This window comes from Magallana gigas, chromosome 7, assembly GCF_963853765.1.
Source record: "Magallana gigas chromosome 7, xbMagGiga1.1, whole genome shotgun sequence".
Taxonomy (NCBI): domain Eukaryota; kingdom Metazoa; phylum Mollusca; class Bivalvia; order Ostreida; family Ostreidae; genus Magallana; species Magallana gigas.
In genome coordinates, this window is record NC_088859.1 from 20317864 (window position 1) to 20324211 (window position 6348).

The 6348-nt window shown below is 32.8% G+C and overlaps 1 protein-coding gene across 1 annotated transcript in view; it reads right to left on the bottom strand.

Annotated features, from left to right (window-relative positions):
• Window positions 1–6348, bottom strand: part of LOC105332998 (nucleolin) — a 209623-nt gene that overhangs the window by 83957 nt on the left and 119318 nt on the right. The window lies entirely within an intron of this gene.

Sequence of the window (6348 nt, forward strand, 5' to 3'; positions counted from 1 at the left end):
GGGGGGGGGGGTTAAAGTTTTACATAGGAATATATATAGTTAATCTTTAAAAATCTTCTTCTCAGAAACTAATCAGCCAGGAAAGCTGAAACTTGTGTGGAAGTATCCTTAGGTAGTGTAGATTCAAAGTTGGGAAAATCATGATCCCTGGGGGTAGGGTGGGGCCACATTGGGGGGGGGGGGTGTTAAAGTTTTACATAGGAATTTATATATAGGGTAAATCTTTAAAAATCTTCTTATCAGAAACTAATCAGCCAGGAAAGCTTAAACTTGTGTGGAAGCATCCCCAGGTAGTGTAGATTCAAAGTTGTGAAAATCATTATCCCTGGAGGTAGGGTGGGGCACAATGGAGGGTCGATGTTTTACATAGGAATATATATAGTAAATATTGAAAAATCTTCTTCTCAGAAACTTATCAGTCAGGAAAGCTGAAACTTGTATGGAAGTATCCTCAGGTAGTGTAGATTCAAAGTTGTGAAAATCATGATCCCTGGGGGTAAGGTGAGGCCACATTGGGGGGGGGGGGTGGGTGTTAAAGTTTTACATAGGAATATATAGAGTAAATCTTTATAAAAATCTTCTTCTCAGAAACTAATCAGCCAGATGATTCTTTATAATTGTTAAGACTTTGGCTCCAGGACAATTCTTCGGCCTCACAAGAAGGTTCAAGAGTTTGATGTAGCTTTATATCCCATATACACACAATTGTTAAGGATCTTTTTGAGAACTGCAATACTCAACATGTGATATGACTATAAAATCATCCTGTTAGAAAAGGGACTAATGATTATAAACATAAGAATATCCAGGGATTTTATTTATACAGGATCTACATGTATTTAATTATTGTACATTGTCCAGATTGTTTGTATTATGAGTCCATTAAGCTGATTTTATCATACCTATTGTTCCTCAGGTGAGCGATGTGGCCCATGGGCCTCTTGTGTTTTTTTTTTTTTTTTAAATGACCTTTTGATTCATTTTTTATTCGAAAACGTTCCTTTGGTTTACTAACTGAAGTTGATCAATTCATATTTCAAAACCTCATTGTGTTTATGTTTTTATGTTGAGTGTATATTAAGACAATTGTAATGTTAAAGCTAACGTCATCCTGTCAATTGTGGTGTTGCACTACATAGCTAGCACATAAATTGTTGTTCATTTTTTCTTTCACAATATTCAGTTTCTAATGTGAATACATTTAAATCAATTAACTGTAAACATTGGTTTGAATATCACATTAGATTAAGACCAATGCATCATCATGATAAGTTCATTGAAATTGGTTTAAAACGATTATTAAAAACCAAAACCGAACTAAATGAATATTGAATTTAATTAGATTTTAACTTAAATTTTTAATAAGTCATCCCTTAATTCTTCACAAATCTGTTAAACTGCTCCCATTTACTAATATTATTGGCTTAAAATAATGCAACATGCAACATGTAGGGTAAACTGGAGTTATTAAAAAATCTACAAAAGTGTTCGACCTCCGATCAGTTTATCCTACTTATCTTGCTATCCAATCTTTATCATATAAATGAAAAAATGAAAAAAAAACACCCAGGTAATTAATTTCTGGTATCGGATTTTATTTTGATTGAGCTTAATATTTAAATTTTATAAACAATCACACTTTATCGGTTCTGCTACTTTTCTTCAAAATGGTCAAAAAAGGAGAAACATCAGTGAAAGAGTTAACATGCAGCCCAATATTTGTTTACAATGTCGGTTTAAAATTAAATAAATGTTGTTTTAAAGAATTTATTCAAATTTTTAAAACAACAAAGTAGATCAAAATGAAAGTTCATCCAACAATAAATGTAAGGCAAACAAAGAAGGTGAATTAGGATTTATGGTAATGAATGCGATTAATGTTAGGAGAGGATTACATGTAAATCGTCTTGAGTTCAAATTCCGTCGTTATAAGCTCGATTTAGGAGAAAAAATACCTGGCTCTAAAGGGGCATGGTCACGATTTTGGTCAAAAATTATTTTTCCGATTTGAATAATTACAATGCTTCAGTGAGACATTCTTAATAGGTAAACAAAATTTGAGCGTCATTTGTTGAGTAACAAGCGAGTTACAGAGCTTACAATTCTTTGACATGTAAACAAAGCTTTTTTTACATTTTGAATGTTAAAGTGAAATTTTTTAATTTAGACCTAAAATGAATGTGTTAAACGTTAGGAACTGTTTATCTATGCCTAAAATTAATAAGAAGATAGAAAAATCAGCTTGAAAAAAGGTTTTTAATTGGTATATTGAACCTATGTAAACAAAAACAGGGCACGAGCCTTGTTTACGTGACACAGATTTGTGAGCTCTGTATCTTACTCAAAACTTAAAGACTGACTCTAAAATTTCATTTGATCATTAAAAATGCATTTCTTAAGCATTGTTAATAATAAAATTAGAAAAATAGAATTTGACGAAAATCGTGACCATGCCTCTTTAACGGATACGAAAGTTTCATTAGGTATACTATAAAGTACAGCAAGGATATGTCGAGATTTCTGTGGAAGAAAATGATGAACTCTGAATACAAAAGTTATTTATACCTATTTGCGCTATGAATTGATCGTTGCAAGTTGTTTTAATTCAAGAGAGTAACTATTTATGTCATCTCCCACAGCGCACCCACAGCGCACTAGCTTGCAAAATGAAATATGTTTTCAATTGTGTCAATTTTCACCCTCCCACTTCCCAATTTTTTCCTAATACATACATGTAATTATAAAATGAAAAAGTGATGGTTTAAAAAAAACCTTTATGGATATAATAATATATGGGTGGAAAAAGACCACCAAACTTACAGGAGGTTAAGTCTCCATAACTGATACTAAATTATACACCTATCTAGATATTGCTTAACTAACTGCTAGCGCTCTTTAGCAACTAGCAGCTATGTTAGTCTTTTTTACTGGAATACGCATGCCCGACTTCGCAGTAGGGCATTCTGTGAATACTTCTTTGATAAACTGTACTATGTCAGTTTCGTTTTATCAAATACATATGATCTGAAGCTTTGTGTTGTGTTATTCAAACTGTATGAAAATGCCCCAAAGTAACAGTAGCTTACGTCTTATAATGCCAAATTATCTCTAAAATTATAATAAACAGATTTCTTTTCTTATCTACCTTCCTGTATCTTTCCGTAAAGCTCGGAAAACAACCTCCGACGAGCTTGTCGGAAAGGCCCGAGAAGATACGATTGCAACAAAAACGGTACTTCGGGTTCTACTAATCTCTTATTTTTCACTTCAAAATTGAAATTACAGTAAATACAGGATGAATAAAGCACATTTCAAAGATATGTCAGTGATGACACTGATCATGTGTGTGAAGCTCACTCTAGATTTAGCATTCTGAATTGAGACCCCCCCCCCCCCCCCCCAACACAATTTCTGTTCACAACTGTGTCCTCCTAGTTACAAATAAACGATTTAGAAAATTAAACCAATGGTTTAGAAATCTACTTCTGTGTTTCATGATGGCTATATCGCTAGCTCTAACACCTATCTTTTTTAAAGATAAACTTGTTCAGAACAAAAACAAATCGAATATCCCAAATCTAATTTTCCTACAATGCTGCGTAAGTTTAAATATTAGGTTTGTATAATTCATGTATAAAAACAAGATTATGGTTAAAAAATGCAGCTTTATCAAAATGGTGATAAAAATCATTATTTGACAAAGACTGTATAAAGCACTAAATGGTCCTTTAAAATGTGTTTTAAAAATACAATTACTCTACGGCTTGTATAATTGTAAAAATCTTTTAGAATTAAAAATTGAAGTACTTTAAATGATCACTCTTTTAAATTGAATTGTGTCCGATTAAGACAAAAGCTATCACTGCTTCAAATCGAACCAATGAAAAATCAATGCTTGCATACACAATTAAGTGTATGGACATTAAATATAGGCATATGTCGATCAACAATAAACGGTAGTGATAGAATGAATTATGATATGGAATAAATTGAAGGTACCAATTTGTTAAAATTGTTGAAACACTAAGAAACATTCTCGACAAGGTACATGTAACCAATATACATGTAAGTGCAAAGGCCTAGTAATTTCAGTAAAAAAATTGGGTTTGTATACACTCAATGTAAAAGAAGAACGATTCGTAACTTCAAGCAAAGAAACTTGTTGTGATGCAAGAAATAGATCGCCCCGTCCTACCGGCAGTCCAAGGTCTTGTCATGGTTCTGTTTTTTCATTACACCAGAAATGCTGTCTATGCAAGAATTAAGAAATTTAACTATAAATGTTGTTAAAAGGAAGTAACACAAAAACGAATTTGTTTTTGCCTCGAACGTTTGGTTGTATTCTTTGCATGACAAATAAGACTTAACAGTTAAGATAGGAGTAGTACTGGTACCAAAACAAAAGAGTTTGTCGTTATTATGTAACTTGCCTTACATTTATCAAAAAGTGTGTTCTACGATGTGCATAGGTAAAAGTTTTGATGCCGAAGGGTTAACGAGACACATGTATCTAACTGTAGAACTTTTTAAAAGAAATCTTTGACCACACTCAGTCAATAATACCCTCTTTGATTATAGGGTAGTGGGATGACATTGCAGTTTAATATCTTCATTTCACATATATATCCATAATATTGAGATTATATTGGATTGTCAAAACCTGCAACAATGAATGAACTGATGATTCTGATCTATGTTAGTATGTAAGAATATAATACTTTAATGATACATACAACAACTTGTATGCTACAGTAATCTAGTGATCATGTTAGTAATAGAGAATCAAATGTGTATAATTTCTAAGGTTTTACCCATCTTTGTAAAGGTTTTGCATGATAAACTATCGATTTGATCACAGCCGTTATAAAATGATCACGCTCTGGTACTACATTTCAATACTGGAAGTATTCGTTAGGATGAATAAAAAGCTTGTCCAGTGTTGGTTTTATCGGACCTTCCAATTGTTTGTATTGTGAAACATCCAGGTAATGCTGATACAAAAGATACAATAGAAAATTTGCTCCCGGAATAAATTTAAAGCAATCAGCCTCTAGCCAATGCATTATACAATCAAGGTACATTTTACATTGGGGTTGCCGCGCGCCATATTTTAAAACAATGTACGACCTAAGTGTGTTTAATCAGACAATGTCTCATCTACATTAGGTACAAGGCCACCGAGTCTTCCAGGCGACCTATTACTATTTATTCAAATTCTGATAAAACCTTTTGACCAACCAAGGTCACACTGTCGCTTGTTCGTTTGTTTCTGATGAAAACAAAATTGTCAAACACAGTTAATTGTAAAAATATTGCCATTTATATTATCGAAAATGGCATAAAATTGTAGAAACACCACTAAATACATCAATCAAAATAGACGGAGTCTAGAAAAACATGTATTTAAGTATCAAACAAAAATGGGTCTCGCAGTCACAGATTGCTTAATTCACATTCTAAAAAATGCATTTTCATAGAAAATAAAAAAGATGTTAAGTGTGGAGAGTGGCCAATCTAAATCTTATTTAGTATGAATCATCTGTCAGCCGAGAACAGGCACGTAGCATCGTTTTTGAAAGTGGGGGGGCCAGACTCATCCAAAAAATCTTGACAAGCAAAAAAAGAAAAAAAAAAAAAAAAAAAAAAAAAAGAAAAAAAAAAAGGAAAATTTTAACTTTTTAACTTTCCCAAAATCTTCAAAATCCTAATCCGGGGGGGGGGGGGGGGGGGGGGGGAGACTGGCGAAGTATATAACTTCCATTTTACTCCTCATTTCCTTTTTTCATATCAATTTTTTAAATACCCTCAAAAAAGTGGGGGGGGGGGGCCAACTCCATGAAAAATCTATTTTTTATATGTTAATTTTCAACAAATTGTTGCTGCGAGAAAAAGTGGGGGGGCCAGGCCCCCCTGGCCCCCCCTGATGCTACGTGCCTGGAGAAAACAACGAACAGGCAATATCTCTAGACCTTAAAATCATCAGATGGGTTAAAGACATTATTTTTAAAGTACATCTAATAAATTTATGATGTAATTTCTGGATTGGGTTTAAATGCTTTTTGAAACTCGGTTTCTAATTATCATAGAATATAAACATAATGCCATTTTGCCGTTCAATTTTACTAAATACTAATGGACTATAGATGTTAATTAGTTTGCAAATATCAAAATTTTATATCATGTTGCAAAGCATAACAAACAATGACTTTATAATAAGGAGGTAAGTCTAGAAGTAAGAGCATTACTTTAAAGCTACTTATATTTAATCAACAGTAGAAGTTCACTGTCGGGGAAAAATATACAGTTTAACAAAATTAGGAATATTGTCATGATCAGACATGCGATTAA